This window comes from Solanum verrucosum, unplaced genomic scaffold (genome assembly GCF_900185275.1).
Source record: "Solanum verrucosum unplaced genomic scaffold, falcon-dt-bn FXZP01000089.1, whole genome shotgun sequence".
Classification (NCBI taxonomy): Eukaryota; Viridiplantae; Streptophyta; class Magnoliopsida; order Solanales; family Solanaceae; genus Solanum; species Solanum verrucosum.
In genome coordinates, this window is record NW_026019898.1 from 98,687 (window position 1) to 120,471 (window position 21,785).

Here is a 21,785-nt window from a genome sequence, read left to right on the forward strand (position 1 = left end):
AACTACTGAACCTCAGGGACAACCTCTTAACATTTTAATAGGTAGGGGATGAAACAATTCAGGACATGTGGCTGAAGTTTCAAGCAATGCTGCAACCATGCCCATCTCATGGGATGACAGATAGAGCACTACTGGAGTGCTTCTATATGGGTCTTGGGCCTGATAATAGAAGCATAGCCGGTTAGATTTGCAAGGGGGCATGCTATACCAACACTATGAATTTGTCAAAAATCTCCTAGATGGCATGGTAGCAACCAACAAAAAATCCCAAAAAGAAGCAGGAGTGGAAGGCACTAATTATCCAGTTGGATGATCTCTCAAACTGAGCCATAGAATTGGAAGTACAAACCATGGGTAAAGAAAAATATCACTCCCTCCGTGAGTGTAATCATGGGAAGAAGCAGGGAGGTGTGCAAGGAGATGAAGCTCTTTCACTCATTCAAAAGAAAATGAAGTCACAAGAGGAGATGTTGATTGAGATGAAGGAAAACATCGCAATGTTAAATGAAGCATTAGCCTCTCACTCCATGACCATCTAGCTACAGGATGCTCAAATCGGCCATTTGATATCAGGCCACTACCCACCATTCGCCGAGGATTCACCTAATTACTACATGGGCGAATCTGAGGATGAAGAATAATTGCTGACTTGCGTCGTGCCATGACGTTAACTAAGGTGCTGTTTGGGAGGCAACTCAAAACCCTTTCTTGCTTTGTTTTACCTTAAGAAAATAATGGTGTGTTGTTTGTATAGGTTGAAACGAGGGAGATGATTGAAAGAGGATATGGAGGCAAGCAACAAGTCTAGTTGACGGATCACTGAAAAGATTTTCAAACACAAAGCATTGTCAGCCAAAACCCTGTGCAACTAGGGGGTCTCAAAAAGATTGTGGCGTATCGCCGACCATGTCAGCGATTGCGTTATAGAGCACCGTTGGAATCCTCAAAGGAGATGCAGATCGTGTGACATTTGATGAACTAATTAAACATTTGGCGTGTTGTCGAATAATTAGGAGATCTCGATTTATATTGCTGAACAGGCAAGAACTGGACGGTTTTTGCAAGCCACAGGTTTAAAAGTCCCATGTGACTCACTTTCTCTCACTTCTTCAACCTACCAAATTCACACCTGCACTCTATTTTTATAATTATTGCACTATTGGAATACTGTGGCTCATTGATTTATGCGCGGATTTGGATTGCATTACTGCCTAGCATTTCATTAGGAACTATTCAACAACAAAGGCAAATAGTGGAGACCAAAATGACAATGCTCTAGGGACCATTGTTTTACTTCAGAAAAATGCACTAGGTACTGATGCCCAAACAGATGGAGCGACTGCTTAAATAGGAACCCCTCTTTACCTCCCTCTCTGTTTTTCTTTATCTGACCTTTTGGATACTTATTACTTGCATTTGAGGAAAAACATTTTTTATTTATGGTGGGGTGAGGGCCCACACATTTTGTGTTGACAGTCATATTTTGTTATGTATATATTTGGGCTGTTTATTTTAATTTGTGTTTTAAATACTGCTTTTTTGTGGATGTTTGACCTTATGGCTCCTGTTGTTTAAATTGCAAAAAACAATTTTGATCCTTCGAAAAAAAATTTCGCCACCGCTTGTGTTGAAAGTGGCTGTTCTTTTGCAAAAATTTAAGTCTCGGTTTCGATCAATACCTTTGACTTGAATAGTGTTCTCAATTGACCAATCATGAATGCATAGCTATGACGAGGCCAAATGAAGTTACATAGGCAATATGTGCACTCTTTGCATCTCGTTGTGACTAGCCATTTATCGAATTGATTTTCTTGTGAGGACCGTTGCACGCTAGCAAACGTGTCTAGTCTTGTTTGACTGAAATATCAATGCCTTGTGTGATTAGCTTACTTTGAACCTTGCATGAATAAACCTAGAATTTGCCCTGTTAGTCTGACTAATTTATAAAGGTTTACTCTTGAGATGATCTTAGGCAGTTTTAAAGAGTGTGAGCTAATTTGACATATACCTCTTTTTGTGGCCTACATTTGAGCATGTGAAACTCTCTTGAACACCCTTTGAGCCTTACCTTTCTTTGGAAAAACCTTGATAAGCCCTAGACCTGATTTGATCTGCTACCTATAATCCTCTTGAATTGTGGTTTAGTGAATTGCCAACTTAGGTCGAAAGTCTAAGTTGGGGGTTTGGTGAAAAGGAAAAGGAAAGGTCAAGAAGTGCAAGAAAGTCTCCTTAATCTATTGTATTGCAAAACAAAATGGATACCTTCCATATTAAAAAAAAGAAAAAAAAAAGAGAAAAGAAAAGAAAGAAAAAGAAAGTCGTGGAATAAAAGTGCAAAAGAAAGTGGGTTTCTAAGCAATACATGGAGAATGAATAATAGGATGTCTTATGAGAACTAGAAGAAAAATTGAGAAAGGAAGGGAAGAGGATATTTTTAGAACATCACATCTCACGAGGATGAAAGTCATTGAGCCTAAATGACCATACCTTTGCACTCAGCCCCATTACAAGCCTTAGAAAGACCTTTATGATCTTGAGTAAGCTGGACCGAAAGTCAATTGGAAAATAAGGGCAAACCTATGGGTGAAAACATGCATTGTGTTCCTCTTTTTGAGTGTGAGCGTTGTATCTGATTCCTGATCTCTAATTGACTCATATCTATGTGTGAATATGGAATCATTATTTACGTGAGGGCATTTACATACTTTTGTTAAGCTTGAACTTGCACAAGTAGCATGTATTGCGAGCATGAGAATCTTTGGTGATGGTGTGTCACAATTTGAATTTTTGAGTACGCAATTGATCCTTGCATAAGTAAATTGAGTCTTGTTGTGTGCATTCAGGATTTAGTCTTGTGTAGCACTGTTTGAGGCACCCTTTTAAATGGCTGAATTTGAGTTTGCTTGAGGACAAGCAAAAGTTTAAGCTGGGGGTGTTGATGAGTCCACAAATTAGACTCATTTAGGGCTTTATTTAAATGGAAATAGTGTCCTTGAATGCTTGTTTTATCTCAATACCTGACTAAAACGCTGAAGTTTCATGTATTTGAAGTTTTAGTGGAAGCATGGACACTTAGGTGCAAAACGGAGCAAATAGGGCTGAAAAGAACAAGAAATGGAATCATGCGGATCACCGAGTTTAACTTGGCAAGTTGCCAAAACGACATGAACCGCCCTTCGTTCCAATATGTGAAGCCTTGAAAGAAGTGGATCACAAGGCGAGGAAAGGAGCAGTCGCTGAGTCACCGATAAGTTCCACAAAGCAATGTTGTACCACCTAATGTTCCAGAATGCGAGCATGCTAAAGGCAAAACACTGAAGCAATGATCTGACCAAAGGGCAGATCGCCGTTCATCGGCGTTCTCGACTAAAGTCACCGAACAATCCTCTGCAGCAGAATCGGTGAAAACTATAAATACTATTTAGAATTGTAGTCTTAAAAGACGAGTGTGGAACAATTATTATTATTATTTTCACTTTAGAAAATACTTTAGTTGATATTTTTCTCTTATGTTTGGACAAGGTTTTCTGGAGTCATTAAGAAAGGAGTTCTTCTTCCCCAAGTTGGAAGTGGATCTTCTCTATTTATCCTCCTTTGCTTAATTCAAGGTTTAATTTCTTATACCTAGTTGATTTCATTATCGTGTTAGGTATAATTTCTTATTTCTTAATGTGTGGCTAAAACCCCTCATTCTTGGGTGTGATTTAGCAAATATGGGTTGATATTCTTATTGGGTCATGCTTGCTGATAGGTTAGATGTATTTTAATGGTGATTTAATGTAGTCGTTGTGGTTTAATCTAAAGGGTTTGTAATTGCAAATACAAAGCCACCCATGTATTTTAGGCTTACCCGAGAGTGAAGTCGCGAAACCAAAACCACTACACTGATGGCCTAAGGAGTGGGTCGACATGACGTTCAGCCCGAGAGGGTGAGCCCTAGTCCCATATCCGAACACTCAGCTGTAGAGAGTGAGTGGGGTAAGGCGTAGGCTAGTCTTCATGCGGTAAATGGGTGTTCGAAAGGAGCACAATTGAAACGGGGTAAGTTGCCCGAGAGGGAACTTATTTCCATTTAAAGCTTAGCCTAGTCACTATTATTTTACAAATTTCCTATCGAAAGCATGTACCCAACAATTTATCTCAACTTGTATTGCGTTCACATCCCAATAACCTTTCCACATACTTGATTTTCTTGTTTATTTTGTTGTTTTGATACTTGTTACAAAACACCCTTTTGATATTTGACATTTTTGTGTAACCCCCTTTAATTTACAATCTCTTTTATCGCAAATGTCTTTAACTACGACTAACTTGAATGAAATTCTAAATGGTTATTAATTCTCAAAATTGCTCCCTTGAGACACAACCCTAACCCTTGGTTGGGTTACTATATTATCAATGATTGTAGACACTCATACCGTAGGTCAGTGTCATTGGTCACGATAAGCATCATGTATCTCTGTTGACACAACAAAAGACCAACATGATAAGTTAAGCCTTCAACCCTATGAAAATAATAAAGTGGTCCAAGATCATTCAATAAGAACTGGGTCGCAAGATTATCAATGATGTTGTGAACACCACGAATCTTCTTACTTGTGACAATTATGCCATCAATGTATACTAGAACATAAATAGTAAAGGCCATAGATAGCTTTGTGCAGCTTGTAAACAAGCATCGGATGCGTCGAAGCTTCAAAACTAGGTGGTTGGCGCATATAGACTTCCACATCGAGACGACCTTGCAGGAAGGCATTATTAATATCAAGGTGCCGAATAGGCCAGCTTTTTTGTGTTGTAATCACAAGAATGAGTCAAATAGTTGCCCGGTTTACCACATGACTAAAACTACATTGAAAATCATATCCAAGTCTTTGTGTGAACCCTTTAGCAACCAGACGAGCTTTTTATCTGTTAACAGAACCATTAGGATTATATTTAATCTGGAAAAGACACTTACAATCCCCCTCTTTTTGAGAAGGATCACATGGTACCAACTTGCATATCTTGTTCTAAACTAAGGCATCAAATTCATTTTCCAAACCACGCTAATTTGGAATTTGTTGAGATTGCTTAAAGGTTCTTTGTAGGGAAGAAGTGGTTTAAAAAACCGTCTGTATTTGTTTAGGCTTATGGCTATTGGTATTAGACCGTGTAATCATGTGATGAGTGGGTGTCACTGTAGAGGTAGAGGCTACAAGGGAAGGTTGTGTTGCCATGTGAGGTGGGATAAGGGATGAGGAAGAGGATTGTACTAGAAGGTTCTGGATGAAAAGACCAATGGACTTATTTCAGCGATTGTAAGTTATAATTGTGGATTGTGGCTGAGCATTTAACTAGGTAGAAGGATGAACTGGTGAGAATGAAACAATTGGTTGTGGTGAATTGTGGCTGGAAATAGGATTTTGATGCTTAGTGTAGGGGATAGCGAAGGCGTTAGAGAAGGAGAAGAAGTATCAGATAAGGGAGAAATGAAATTACATGAGATGGTGGCACATGTTGGGGAAGAGAAAATGGGTGAATGTGTGTCCATGGGCTACCGCCCAATCTGTAAATTAAGCTCTCAAGAATCATTTGAATTTTGAGTATTATCCTTTTGTTGTTTCCTAGTTGAATAAATTTCCCAAGATACATTCTTATGTAGTGTTGTTTTAAAATGGAGAAAAAATATTGCGTAATGGGAACTGATTTTCCAAAGAAGAAAGACATCACATGATAAATATATTTTGGAAGTTGAAGGAACAAAATATTAATGACAATAAAGTTTCGAAAAGTCTAAATAAACACATGGTGTCGAACGGGGCTCTAATTTATTTTTATGGTATATGGTTTGAGCCATGGATAACAAAGGTAACCAAATATTTTAGTTGAGTCATACTTTCGCATAGTTTGAAATAAACTTTCAAAGGGACTCTTATGATGAAGATTGGGTGTAGTTAGCCTGTTTATAAGACAAACAACTTCTTGATAGGCAAACCTCCAGAAGTGTAATGGTAAAGACGCTTGATGCATCAAGAATCTAGCAGTTTCAATAACATGAAGGTGTTCTCTTTCGACTAGAGCAACTTGTTGTGAAGTATATGGGGGGTGACACTAAGTGTTCTATGCCATGTGTTTTGAATATAACTGTAAACATTGAAATTCGCCACCACCATAATTGTAAAAGGATTGAATTTTGGTGTTAAACCTCCATTCAAGCAATGGATGCAAATTTTGAAATTTCTTTTTTCCATTATGAAGTAAACCGCCACATGTATTTTGAAAGTTGATCAACAAATAACATATAATATCTTTTTTTATCAATTGAAAAAACCATAGATGGACCTCATAAATCGCTACAAGGATTTGTAAGGGATTATTACTTTGTAGTGAATTTTCGGAGAAAGTAAACCTATGCATCTTATTAGATTAACAAGAATTACAAGTGGAACTAGCTTTAGGATCTAAAATTGGAAGGCAAAAATTATTCAAGATTGTATCTAAAACGTGACGATTAGGATGACCTAAACACCGATGCCACAGGTGAATTGGAACAATCACATTGAATTGAGGAGAATGATGTGTACAGACCGGTGGCCACTCATACAACCCATCTTTATTCTACCCACGAACTAGAGACGCCCCCGTATTCATATCCTTCACAAGATAATGGAAAGGAAAAAAATCAATCGAGGAATGCTTATCATAACAAAATTGAGAAACAAAAATAATATTAGCTTTTATGAGAGGGGAGCATAAGGTATTGAGATTTTGAAATGATGATTTTTAGCTTTACCGGTATTGGATATTGGAATAGTGTGACCATTGCCCATAGTGACCTCTTCAGTGCTGTGTTAGTCATGTACAATGCCTAGGCTTTGAGTATTAGACACAACATGATGAGTGACTCCACTGTCCAACATCCAAGGGGTCTGTTGAGAAGGAAAATGACCAGAAAAGTTTGGCCGAGCTTGCAGATGGTTATAGGATTGAGATCTACACACCCTAAAAGATTGACCTGCACGATCACATTGTTGGTTGTGCCTGCCATTGCTGATTGTTGGAAGGAGTGTTCGCACTTGGATGGCGATGGCGGGACTAATTATTCTTACCCTGACTAGGAGGAGTTGAGTTGGTCTTTTGTGCTACAACAACGGTGATATTTCTTGATAGTGGTTTACGGTCGTCATCATACTTTAGGAAAAGCTCGTGATCCAGAAGCCTTTAGTAAAGCTCTTCATAGGAAATTTTTGAATCTCGAGCACGAATAGGAGTAGAGAGTTCTCAAAATTCAGATCTGAGTCCACTGAAAATTTTAACAATGAGTTCTGGATTCAATATAGGCGCACTAACAGTTGCAAATTCATCACAAAGTAATCGAACCTGATGGAGATAATATGCGACTGGACGAGTGTTCTTCATTAGGCAATTCGGTCGGTCTCGCAATCTCAAAATTCTTGTTTGATATTTGTTCGCATACGTAGTACAGATAGAATCCCAAGCAGCTTTGATTGAGATTGAAACAACAACACTAGGGGCAAGTGTAGGATCAACGGAGGCCAATATAGCATTTTGAATTAACTGATCTTGGCATTTCCAATCTAAAGATATTGATCATTAGTGTACTTTATGTCCAAAAAGAGATTCCTTGTCTTCGTTTGGATATGTCCAGATTAACAAAACTCGAAGTATTCATGTTTTATGAGCTACCTTATTTGGAAGACCTCCTTAAGAGTGTTGGTTTTCCAACAACACTTAAGAGGTTTACATTAACTAGGTGTCATCATTTTGTTTGGGCAGACATATCATCAATTGTTATCACAATGCCAAATGTTGAAGAGCTCAAACTTAAACACCGTCGAAACTTTAGCACTAAATTTAGATTGAGTGATGAATGGATTTTAAGTGATGAACACAAGTTCAAAAGCATGAAGTGATTGTTACTGAGTAGCTCAGCTCTCAAGCGATGGGAAGCTAGCAGTGATAAGTTCTCAAATCTAAAACTTCTCATTTAGAATAATTACTGGAACGTTCAAGAAATTCCAGGAGATTTTGGGGAAATTTGTACTATGGAATCAATTCAATTACATAATTGTCCCCCTCATGCTGAAGATTCTTCCAGAAATATTGTACAAGAACAAGAGGATATGTGAAATAATTCCCTTAAGGTCTACATACATAGCAGTCACAGTAAGTTCTAAAAAATTCTTTAAAATCATACATCCAAATTAAGATGATGACTTCTACATTTTATTTTTTATATGCAAGGAATTGAAGCTTATTTTGAGGGACCATCTAATATCATCTTCCAAATGCAGCACCTTTTACTTTATATTTTGAAAGGTGATTTTTTTTCATTTTTCAGTCCTGATTGTTTATAGATTCATGCTTTAGGAATAAGCATGTTAATACATGTATTTCCCATTTGCGATTTCATAAATATTATCTATCGATGTACAAATATTTGTTTTGTGTTGTGTGATTTTATAAATGGTATTTTTTTATGTACGAATAAGAACTTTTGGCTTCACACTTTGAATATGATTTCCTTTGTTCAACTATAATACATGTTTTCCCTAGTTTCATTATTTAGAGCTAATATATCCCTCGTTATAAAAGTGGTGCATAATACATGTATGACGCTACATAGTATGCTGCGTGTGTCTTTCTTTTCTTTTCTTTTTTGCTTTTCTTGCTTCCGTTTCTTTGTTGTCTGGGTGAAAGATCCCCATCCCTAACCAATTCTTTATGTAAGAACTAACCATGAGTAAGTCATCTTTTAAGTTGTTTATTCTGTAAGTCAATCTTGCTACACTATGTTCCATGCTCAAATTTGGTCTGGCAAGTATTAAATAAATAGACATTTCGATGTGGTCTCAGTTGACAAGTAAACACTCCCACTTTAAGTATGTACATCTAGACACCCAAAATACATCTCCACTCTGTTAGATTAATACTACTCCATCTAGACACCTCAAAAATTAGGTCAGCTCGAGTGTCCACAAGACACAATAGGGGAGAGTTGGAATAGTTAGTTGTTAGTTGAAACCAAGTTGGGTTGTCTATAGATGCTATTGTTTATTTGATTAAATGTTTTCTTGTCTAATCTATTAATTTTATACTGTAAAGATTCTTGTTTTCTTCATTCCGAACAACTAAAAAAGTGATTCTTTTAAAAGGGATGAGAAAGATCTGATTTCACACATAGAACTGGCATTGACTTAATTTTATATTTATCAAAAAGTGTTTAAAAAGAAACAAAAAAATTTATGTGCATATCTCCTTGATTGCATCTTATAGTGCTTTAATCTCCCTTCTTCAAACACTTGACCAACTAAATCCAGAACTCTTTCATGGTCACACTGCTCAAATGCTCGAATTTCTTCGTACTACCAATGAATATTTCTAAAAGTCTTTGGAGGAAAAATTAGAGTTGCTGCTAGGGAGGCAAAGGATGCTTGTGAAATGTAGATTTCTCAAATCATCAAAAGGCTCAAGCTTGACATTTGGAATTTTACGACATCAGGATTTGTTACCACTTAATGAAAAAATGGGAAAAACAAAGAAACAAGCTTGGTGACGGATATTCATTCTCAAGATGCTAATCAAATTCTTGAATTATCGAGGGATTCCTTAATTGGAACTTCTTCTAAGAGTTTTCCAATGTTAGAAGATGATATTCTGCAGGGAATTGATGATGACATGAAGATCATCATTATAAGATTGACAGGACGATCGTCGCATCTAGAGATTGTTACAATATCAGGCATGTGTGGAATTGACAAAACATTACTCGTTAAAAATGCTTATGATCAACTTACAATCAGGTATCACTTTGACATTCTTTCTTGGGTTACCATATCTCAAGAATTAAGAGGTATAAATGTATTGTTAGAAGCTTTACATTGCATTTCAAAGCAAATAGATGGAATCAACGAAAAAGATTAGGATGAGATGGATGAGAGTGAGTTAGATGACTTGGTGGAAAAGAATCTAAAGGGTCGAAGATACCTTGTTGTTGTTGATGAAATTTGGAGTAGGGTTGTTTGGATAACATAAGAGGAATACTTTCGAATTACAACAATGGGAGCTGAATCTTATTAGCTACTGGAGAAAATGAGGTAGCAATGTATGCAAATACTCGTAGCCCTCATGAGATGAACAATGTGAATTTAGAAAATGATTGGAAGTTACCGTGTGATAAAATGTTTGGACCAAAACATGATCATCCTATCGAATTGGAAGAAATTGGAAAGGAAATAGTAGATAAATTCCAAGGACTGCCCTTAACAATTTCAGTGATCGTGGGATATTAGAAGATTCGAAGGATGTTTCCCAAACCTTAAGTTAAATCATTGCCAGTCATCCAGAAAAGTGCTTAGGAGTTCTCGGTTTGAGTTACCACCACTTGCCTAGTCGGCTCAAACCTTGCTTTCCATCAATGAGTAGTTTCCCAGAGGATTTTTTAATTTGAGACTCAGATATTGATCAAATTATGGATTGCAGAAGGTTTTGTAAGGACTTCCGAACATGGTAAAAGTTTTAAGGAAGTGGAAATAGATTATTTGGGGGATCTTATTAGCATGAACTTGATACAAGCTAGAAAAAAGAGATTTAATGGTGAGATAAAAACGCTTATCACATTATGTAATTGATGTAAGGATAAACTAGTGTAAATCATTTTATTGAAACAGAAAAGAGCACTTATCACATTATGTTACATGACATTCTCTGTTTACGCACCCTGAAAGGAATTGGAGAAAGATACTGACCCTGCAGCTGCAAACATGCAATTGAGTGCATCACTGCAACAGCATGAATTAACCAACTTCATTCTCTAAGTTGAACCTTTTTAGTCACTATTTTACTTTGTATTAGTGTCCAGTTGTATTCCAAGTCTGAGCAATTTGATTTGTATCTTTGACATTTCACATAAATGGGTCTTGAACAATAAGCTCTAGTAATGAATTTAGTTTACCAATTACAACTAGAAATCCATTGGTTCAATATCTTCTGTTGGTAGTGTACTCAACCTCAATCCTTGTTGAAATTTGAAATGCAATATCTCAATGTTATGTTATTTCATCTATTTAATAATTCCCAAACAGGATTAATATGTCCATATAACAAAGTGAGTTTCTTTGAAATGCTTGAATCATATCACCAGAATTTTTAAGAGTTTAAACACCACAAGTTAAAAATAGATAAATCATTAGGTCCCAGCTTCCAGTGACTATCTCTTTTCTAACCAAAACAATTTGCAGATGGAATTATTAGTTGAACAAATAATGTAATGTTTGACTTGACTAAGAAACTATATATTAGGATTTTTATTCGTTCTGATTGAAGAAAACAAGCATCTTTACAGTAGACATCTAATAGATTAGACAAGAAATAATTAATCAAATAAACAATAACATTTTTGTCTTCTCGCTTTTTTGTTTACACAGTAGAACTAGGTAATATAATTCTTGTTAAAAGAACAGTAGAGAATGTGAGATGATTCAGACTTGTTCTATATTTTTTCCTCTTGCAATCGAGCTCTCTTTTATAGTGTTTGGAGTGTTGAATCTTTCATGTGATGATATAACAACCCAAGAGATTTGAGCCCAATCAGGACTTCTATGCTAGTTGGCTATTTATTTATATAAGCTCTTGGGAGTAGTTGTTTCTTTTATAGATCAGTTTACTGTGGCCTTGCCGGCCGAGGGGTTAGTTTTAAGCCGAGATATACTTGGTTGTTTTCTTGATTGCATGTGGCTGCCATGCGCTAGTAGGAAATGGTTCGGCAGGGCCATCTCGTGCCTGAGTTTTGGCATTAGGAGCCAGTTGCGCCCCTTGAGTTTGGGCCATGACAAACTTGGTATTAGAGCAACATTGTATCCTAGGGAGTATGCAAGCCGTGTATAGTAGAGTCTTGTTTATAAATGTGTTGTACAGAACATTCGATAAGCAAGAAGCTATCAGGCATGTTAGAATGACTATCCTTCTTTTGCTCACCTCGTGCTAAATAGCGGTGTCTTAAGGGTTGAGGTTTCTAGCTTATAATTGATACTTGTATGTAGATAGACATGCCTGACACCAGACATACCACAACTAGGAAGGGGCTAGTTACAGTTGCAGGCGAGGGTACCGGCAAGGTATCAGGGGTGGAGGATTCCCATTGTGAGACCTAGGGGGAGATATCTTCTCAATCCCCTATAGCTTTTCCACTGCTTCAAGAGCCTCCAAGGGCTACAGGACTTCCCGCTCCACCAGCACTACCACCTCTAGTTCTCCTATTCCATCTGATAAGGATTTCAAGAGTGCAGTATGTATGTTAACACAGTTCGTAGCTGCATAGTGCCAGCCAGTTGCACTAGATATTGCCAGAACTTCTGAAGGGCCCGAAATTTTGAGAGTTCATGGATTTCTTGCCTTGAATCCTCCACAATTTACAGGGACATACTAAGTAAAGGACCCTCAGCACTTTGTTGATTAGCTTCATTGGATCTTTAGAGTCATACATTCCCCAGCGACAGTCGGGAGAGATCTAGGGGAAATGATGCATCTCTACCCAGTTGGGATAACTTTACAGAAGCTTTCATAGACACTATTTGCCTCGAAAGATTAGGGATGGTCGGGTGGACCGGTTTTTGAACCTCCGACAGGGCAGTATGAGTATCCGATATTATGGCTGAGATTTGAATCATTGGATAGATATGCACCAGCATTTGTTGATACGATGCATAAAAAGGGTGCGTAGATTTGTGGGAGAGCTCGACTCGGACTATATCGACGCTTGTTTTACCGCTGCAATAAATGATAATATAGATATCTCACAAATTCAGGCGTTTAGACAAGACATAGATGATCATCGACATTTACAATATATGAGTGAGAGGGTCGGGAGAGAGAGACAGAAGAGGGCTAGGCCCGCTGGTTCACAGGGAGTGGTCCCACCCCGATATTCTATTAGACCACCTAGACCTCCACCACAGTAGGTCCAGGGTAGTAGATTTGATCTTCAGGGATAGTCAGGCCAAGGTGAGGGTTTACGAGCATTAGGCTATCAGCAGCAGAGGGGTTTAGGCAAGTCTAGGACAGCCCCGGTGCGTTGCGCTAGTTGTTGTAGGATGCATTTCGAGATGTACAAACAGGGTTCCACATGTTGTTATTCATGTGGACAGGAGGGGCATGGGTGGACAAACTACCCGACCATAGGTAAGGGTGGTATAGGTCAGTCGACTAGGTCAGTAGTAGGTTCATCCTCATCAGTACAGTCTACAGGGCGTGGACCCCAAACTTCAGTAGGTAGAGGTAGAGGTGGACGGGCAGAGAGGGAGAATCTAGTTTTGGTAGTGGACAGAACCGTACATATTCACTAGCCGACTGATAGGACTCAGAGTCATTACCAGATGTTGTGACAGGTACAATGATTTTTTGCTCCCATTGTGTTTATGCTTTGATAGATCCTGGATCTACTCTATTTTATGTTACTCGATTAATTGTAGGGAAGTTATGTATAGAAGTAGAGTCATTAGATCAACCCTTTATTGTATTTACAGCAATTGGTGAGTTTATTATTTCCTAGAGAGTCTATCGAGGTTGCACGGTAGAAATTATTTATCGTCAGACCTCTGTAGACCTCATAAAGTTAGAGATGATCATTTCAACGTCATTATGGGTATGGACTGGTTAACATCTTGTTATGCTAATGTTGAGGGCTGGACAAAGATTGTTAGATTCGACTTTCCAGGAAACGCCTAAAGGTAGGTTTATTTCCTATCTTATGGTGAGGGGAATGATTACTAATGTTTGTATTTATTATCTTGTTCACGTTCATGATATAGATGTAGAACCACCGACTCTTTAGGGTATTTTGGTAGTTAATGAGTTTCTAGATGTATTTCCAACCGAGCTCCCTGGTATCCCTCCAGAAAAGAATATTGATTTTTCTATCGATATGCTACCAGGTACACAACCCATATATATCCCTCATTATAGAATGTCTCCTGCTGACCTAAAGGAGTTGAAGGATTAGCTGAAAGACTTGCTATATAAAGGTTTTATTAGGCCTAGTTCTTTACCATGGGGTGCACCAGTGTTATTCGTAAGGAAGAAAAATGGCTCACTAAGAATGTTTATCGTTTACCGACAGCTGAATAAGGCAACTATAAAGAATAAGTATCCCCTTCGAAGGATCGATGACTTGTTTGATCAGTTACAAGGTGCTAAGTGCTTCTCAAGGATTTATTTAAGATCAGGGTATAACCAGATCCAAGATTGGGAGAAATAATTTCCAAAGACGACATTTAGAACCATATATGGACACTTTGAGTTCTTGGTAATGTCTTTTGGATTAACTAATGCCTCAGCAGTGTTCATGAACCTGATGAATAGTATATTCAGGCCATATCTAGAATTGTTTGTGATTGTATTTATTGATGATATTTTGGTGTATTCACGTTCGAAAGCTGAGAATGCAAATCATCTGCGAGCTGTCCTTCAGGTTCTTCGAGACCGAGAACTTTATGCAGAGTTTTCTAAGTATGAGTTCTGGTTGGACTCTGTAGCTTTCTTATGTCATATTGTATCAGATGCAGGCATTGCGGTTGATACACAAAAGATTGAGGCCGTAAAGACTTTTCCCAGACCCATGAATTCCACTGAGGTTTGTAGTTTCTTAGGGTTAGCTGGGTACTACAAAAGGTTTGTAGAGGTATTTGTTCACTTTCAGCCCCATTAATGAAGCTGACTCAGAAAGTAAATAAGTTCCAATGGACTGAGGCTTGCGAGCATAGTTTCCAGGAGCTGAAGGACAGGTTGACAGCAACACCAGTTCTAGCATTGGCAGAGGGTTCAGAGGGCTATGCGGTATATTGTGATGCTTCTGGTGTTGGGTGGGGATGTGTTTTAAGGCAACACAGTAAGGTTAGCGTATATGCTTCAAGGTAGTTGAGAAAGCATAAGAAGAACTATCCGAACCACGATTTAGAGTTGGTTGTAGTTGTGTATGCGTTAATGATCTGGAGACATTATGGCATTCATGTTGACATCTTCACAGATCATAAAAGCCTTCAATATATATATAGACAGAAGGAGTTAAATCTGTGACAACGTCGATGGCTTGAGTTACTGAAAGACTACAACGTGTATATTTTATATCATCCACGAAAGGTGAATGTGGTAGCCGATGCCCTCAGTCGAAGATCTATGGGTAGTTTATCCTATTTACGTGTTGTGAAGTGTGATCTAGCGCGAGACCTTCATCAGTTAGATAGCTTGGGAGTCAGATTATTGGAGGCAGAAGATAGTGGGGTAACAAATCAGGACACAGCCGTATCATCTCTAGTTGTAGAAGTAAAATCACGGCAACAAGAGGATCCTAGCTTAGAGCAGCTGTGAGCCAAGACTCATGATCATCAGTTTTTAGCATTTGTTATTGCACGAGATGGAGTCCTTAGATATAGCGGTCGATTGTGTATTCCGAATATTGCAGGGCTTTGACATCGGATTATGGAAGAGGCACATCATTCCCGTTATTCTATTCACCTTGGTTTGACGAAGATGTACCATAATATTAAGGAGATCTATTGGTGGCACGAGATGAAGAAGGACGTTGATGAGTTTATGGCACAGTGTCCTAATTGCCAATAGGTGAATGTTGAGCACCTAAAGCCGATTGGGCTAGTTCAGGATATAGTCATTCCTTTGTGGAAGTGGGAAGCAATTAATAGGGATTTTATTATAGGGTTACCTCGATCGCGTCGCAAGTTTGACTCTATTTAGGTAATTGTAGATAGACTAACAAAATCAGCCCACCTCTTACCAGTCAGGGCAACGTTTACGACCGAAGACTATGCATGGCTCCATATTAGAGAGATTGTTAGGCAGCATGGTGTCTAAGTATCTATTATCTCTGATAGAGGGGCACAATTTACCGCCAACTTCCGGAAGTTTTTCCAGAAAGAACTGGGGACACAGGTTAATCTTAGTACAACATTTCACCCTCAGACAAATGGCCTGGCCGAGCGCACAATTTTGACACTCGAGGATATGTTACGGGTGTGCACGCTATACTTGAAGGGAAGTTGGGATGACGAATTACCTTTTATTGAGTTCACATACAATAATAGTTATCATTCCAGTATCGGGATGGCACCTTATGAGGCTTTGTATGGGAAAAGATGTAGGTCCCCCAGAGGATGGTTCGAGGTAGGTGAGTCAGGGTTAATTGGACCCGACTTAGTACAACAGAGAGTGGAGCAGGTTAAGCTCATTCGGGAGAGGTTGCTAAGAGCTTAAAGCAGATAGAAGTCATAATAATATGTGCGACGATGGGACTTAGAATTTTTTGTCGATTACTGGGTATTGTTAAAAGTCTCGCATATGAAGGGTGTTATGATATTTGGCAAAAGAGGCAAGCTTAGTCCAAGATTCATTGGGCCATACCAGATCCTTTAGAGGGTAAGACGGGGTGGCTTATGAGTTATAATTGCGTTCAGGGCTAAAATCTGTTCAACCATTTTTCCATGTATCGATTCTACAGAAGTGCGTAGGAGACCCTTCTCGGATTGTCCTGGTTGAGGATGTTCATATCACAGAGGAATTGTCGTACGAGGAAACTCCAATTGCCATATTAGATCGGCAAGTCCGTAAATTGAGGACCAACGAGGTGGCTTCGGTTAGAGTATTGTGGAGAAACAAGAATAGAAAAGAGGTGACCTGGGAAGCTGAGGATGGTATGACGTCCAAATATCCTCACTTGTTTCATACCTAGGTTGATGGCATATCAGTTTATATTAGTGCAGTGAAGTTAGATACCAATTTGATTTTTTTTTATATTGTTGCTTATTCCTAATGTTGTTGTCATTGTATATTTGCTCGCACTGTTATTGTGGAGCTATAGTGCTTAGCTATTTATGTCATCCTGTGAGACACGTAGGTTAGAATTTCTGCGTTTCATGTTCCTGGATAGTCACATGTACGAAGGATATTCTGCTTAAATTTTTGAAACTCCTAAGGACAACCGCGTGACTCGAATTTTTTCATTAGAGGAAGAATGTTTCTAAGGGGGGAAGGATGTAACACCCCGACTTTCCAAAACATCTAAATTAACTCGTATCTTCATGGAAAGACAAGGAGATTGGGTAATAAATTGAGAATGATGTGCTATGTCATATTTTAAGTGTTCAAGGGTTGTATCTCAAGTTTTAAAGTTAGGTAAGTGGCAAAATAAAAGTTGGCAAAAGTTATCGTAAGTTTGTTTTTAGAGATTTCTCTGATATTTGGGTCAAATGTCTTGGATGTTTTCTCCCAATATATAAAGAGTTACAGGGCCAATCACCCATTAAATTGAAGGGTTACAAGTCTAGTTTGCAACGCACAAAACTCCGTATCCAACCGAAATCGGAGTAAAAAGTTATGAGGGTTTTACTACGGAATGTCGGGGCAGAATCCGGGTCGGGTAAAAAATGTTGTATGTCACCTTACTTAACGTTTTAACCCATGAAGATATTTCTTTTCACTTCCAAACAAGAAATAAAACTTAAAAGAGGGTTCCTATGGTGTTTTTGCATGATGAAGGTTAGTTTTTGACGATTTCTACAATTAAAGGTTGCCCCCGTGCCTTGGAACGTGATCTCTACACGTGGCAATCATTTTTCCCTTCTATTAGCTGCGTTTGGAGCTGATTTTTGAAGATATAAATTTGTAGTTATTGGTGTTTCTTCAAGTATTAAACTTGGTTAAATAAGGTAATCATCTCGGGACTCTTCTATGATTGTTTTTATTAATTTCTATGGACGTTTCGACAAGTTGGAGAAATATGGAAAATCTGCCGATTTAAGATTAATTATGAACTATTTATAGGTGTGTACCAGCTGCGTATATGTAGTGTTTGTGAAGCTTATGACATAAGGAACAACTTTCGTGAAGAAACTACGGTCTTTCGAGAATTCATGGGAAAGGTATGTTAAGACTATTTCCTTCGTTCGACATGTTTCCTTAAAACTTGGGATTGATATAATAGGGTAGTTAATGTTGGTGATCTTGTAGATGTATTTCTGAGTGGTGGATGAATGAGTGATTATAAACCCTCATTTTCGGGACTCATAATTTTTTAAGAACGACCCTAAGTTAGGAATGACTTGGAGATTATACATTTATACTGTTTATAGATAAATTGCTCACCTTTAGCCTATTCAATTGTTTGTTGTCTGCCTTGAGGCTATTGTCATTAGTTGTTGAGCTATGAACTCCCTATGAGGGTTATGAAGTTGTCTAATAGGACTGTTATTTCCAAAGAGGGTTGTGTATTACCCACAGGGATATATTGATGCCAAAGAGTGTTATGTGTTGCCTATGGGGCTATTTTGACACCAAAGAGGTCTATGTGTTGCCTACGGGGCTATGTTGATGCAAACGAGGGCTATGTGTAGCCCACAAAACTATGATGTTGCCTATGGGGCTATATCATTGCCAAAAAGGGCTATGTGACCTATTACAAAGACAAGGGTCTACTGATAGGGGTATGTAGATTGATTTGACACCTTCTGGGCTTATGGGGGCCTAGGTAGGTTGTATGTTGTTTGTACCTACCGAGTTTATGGGGGATTGGTTAGGTTGATATTTGATCATTTTTGTATTTTTAGATTCAGTAGTGGGTTAGCATGCTTATCTAAAATTTTGATTTCCTTATGTGATTGCTTTTGGTATATCATGATACTTGCTCATTTAGTCTATAGTCATTCATACTCTGTACATTATTTTGTACTGACACCTCATTGCGTTGGGGGCACTGCATTCATGCATGCAGGTTCCGACAGACCACCCAGTAGACCCCCTCAACAGTAGGATTGACTTATATCTGATTGGCTAGCCCCTTTCCCCCGGAGCTGCCCGAGTTGGGAGGTTTGTTAACTTTTGCTGTATATATATTTATTGGTAGGTTCGGGCCACGTCCCACCAATATTTACTACTCTTAGAGGCTTGCAGACTAGTGTGTGGGGTGTATATCTACGTTATGGCCATACTGTCCTAGTTTGTTGGTTTGCTGAAGTTCCTGAGCTGTTTGATATATTGTCTTGATATATACATGCTTTCAATCATAGTGACCTCGACTGCCCAATCAGGAGTTTTGTGCTAATTGGCTCTTTATTTATATGAATTCTTGGGACTAGCTGTTTATTTTATAGATCAGTTGACAGTGGCCTTGCCGGCCGAGGGCTTAGTTTTAAGCCGAGATATACTTGGTTGTTTTCTTGATTGCATGTGGCTACCATGCGCTAGTAGCAAATGGTTCAGCAGGGTCGGCTCGGGACTGAGTTTTGGCATTAGGAGCCAGTTGTGCCCCTTGAGTTTGGGGAGTGACAATAATATAATGTGTATAACTGTTTAAAGTTCATATGTTTATGTTTGTATAAATTTGTTATTTTGAGTTTTATTCTATTTGTATAATTTCAGACTTTATATTACTCAATCATACAAAAACACACAAATTATACAAATGTACCCGCGAATTATACAAACGCAATACGAATTATAAAAAATATTGCCCACTCTCGCTCTCCTCTCTCCTCCCTCTCCCAATCTGTCTCGCCTCTGTCCTCCTTCTTCATATCTCGCACGCCAGATATACAAATACATATGTATACCAGTTACGTATATAAAATTCTCTAACCGATATACATATACAATTAACCTTTCTCCCACTCTCTGACCTCTCTCACTCATCTCTTTCCTCCCTCTCCCAATCTCGCTCGCCACTCTCCATCCTATAGATTGTAACTACTAATCGTAATTAGAAAATTATAGCTATGGAGAGTAATTAAGCTATTTTTGAGTGGCTATATGCGAAAGTCCCCATTTAAATATTATGAACGGTATAATCGCTTGCACTCAAAAATTGTTATACGATATCATAAAATTAAATTCTCAAAAACATTATATTAAAATTGGAGAAGAGTTTATAAAAAATGTAGAAATAATAAATGAAATAATTTTTTTTATAATAATACTATACAACGTGATATAGAACTATTACATGCTTCAGGACTCAAACATCTTCTATCAAATAACACTATCATTAAGTTACTGTAATATAACTAGAGATGTTTATTTTTCTATTTGATTTAATTTTACAAGGTTTTAATTTTAATTTCCAAATATAATTTAAATAATAAGAACTTATAAACAAAATGAACATTAGTAATCAAAACTCAAACTTCATCTTGATTAAGTGCTTCGAGAATCATTATTTTATTCGAACCTATTCTATACTTGTAAGTTTTAGATATAATTTCAATAAATAATGGTTATATCTTGTAACACCCCAAAATACTAACCAAGAGTCGCATGTCGATTTACCATGGCTTAATTACTACAATATATTTTATTCTCATTTTGGGAACTTGAAATTTTGTGATATTTGCAAACTTGCTTAACATAAATTGTGATCGTAATTTAAGGAATTGTATTGGGGTACTTACGTAATATTCTAATTATCATTATGTATAACTTGAAATGGAGGTGAGGGATATACATAGATGTAACACCCCGACTTTTCGAAACGTATAAATTGACTCGTATCTTCGTGGAAAGAGCAGGAGGGTGGGTAATAAATTAAGAATGATGTGTTATGTGATATTTTAAGGTTTCAAGTGTTGTATCTCAAGTTTTGAAGTTAGGTAAGTGGCAAAATAAAAGTTGGCGAAAGTTACCTTAAATTCCTTTTTAAAGATTTGTCTGAAATTTGGGTGAAATGTCTCGGAGGTTTTCTCCCAATCTATCAATAGTTATGGTCCCCGCGAAATTGAAATCGAAGGTATAAGAGTCTAGTTTCCAACAAATCAACCCGTTCATTACGACCTCTGAATGGAGAGATATTCATGTTTTCCCAAGACTGCACAAGCAGGCAAGTGAGGTGGGTCCCCTAGGTCGGTGGAACTTTATATTTATTATCTTCTTCGACTTTTCTTCATTTTTCATTCATTTTCCTTAGTGAAGAACTAGAAAACTCACAAAACCTAAAAAACCTACTTCTAAGACAAGCCAACTTTCTGATTTTCGTGACTTAAGTCCTTGACAAAACTTGTTCTACGCGTTAAGCTCTTCAACATGGTATAATTTTTTTATCGATTTCCTAGCATATCGTACTTTGGTGTGTGGACAGCAGGGGTTCGGGCATATTTTAAAGTTTTGAGGTGTATTATAAACTTATAATCAAAGTAAGACCCTTCTTTATCGACTCTAGCTTTGATAAGTCGCAAATAGCAATTTGCGACAAAAATACATATATTTTATTGGATTTTCGTTGTATCTTCTATTTTTTTGTGTTGATTATGATCCTGCCTTGTTGTAGTATCAAGGGGGGTTGTGATTAAATTTATTAGGGCACGTGAATTCAGCGAAAAAGGTATGTTAAGGCTATTCCCTACTTACGGCATGTTTCCTTAAGCTTAGAAGCGATGTATTTGGGTTGTTATCCTTGATATACTGTAGCCATGATTGTTGATTGTTTGCTGCTCGAGTTGATATAATCCTCCCTTGTCGGGATTCTTATTCAGTTAGTAGTGTCCTTATGTTAGACACGACTTAGAGGCTATTTGTATAGGTTGTTTATAACTAAATTTCTCGCTTTTAGTGATTTGATTGTTATTGTTGCCCTTGGGGCTATTGTGGTTAGCTGTAGGAATGTTATCTATGCCTCGAAAAACTTTGCTTTACCTACAGGCCTATAAGGATGCCTAAAAGGGTTATGAGTTGCCTACGGGGCTATATTGATGCCTAAAAGGGCTATGAGTTGCCTACAGTGCTATATTGAC

General features: G+C 37.8%; 1 pseudogene; it reads left to right on the forward strand.

The window, feature by feature from the left end:
• The first annotated feature begins 350 nt into the window (after positions 1 to 350).
• Positions 351 to 10,634, forward strand: LOC125819438 (putative late blight resistance protein homolog R1A-10; annotated as a pseudogene).
• The last annotated feature ends 11,151 nt before the right edge of the window (positions 10,635 to 21,785 follow it).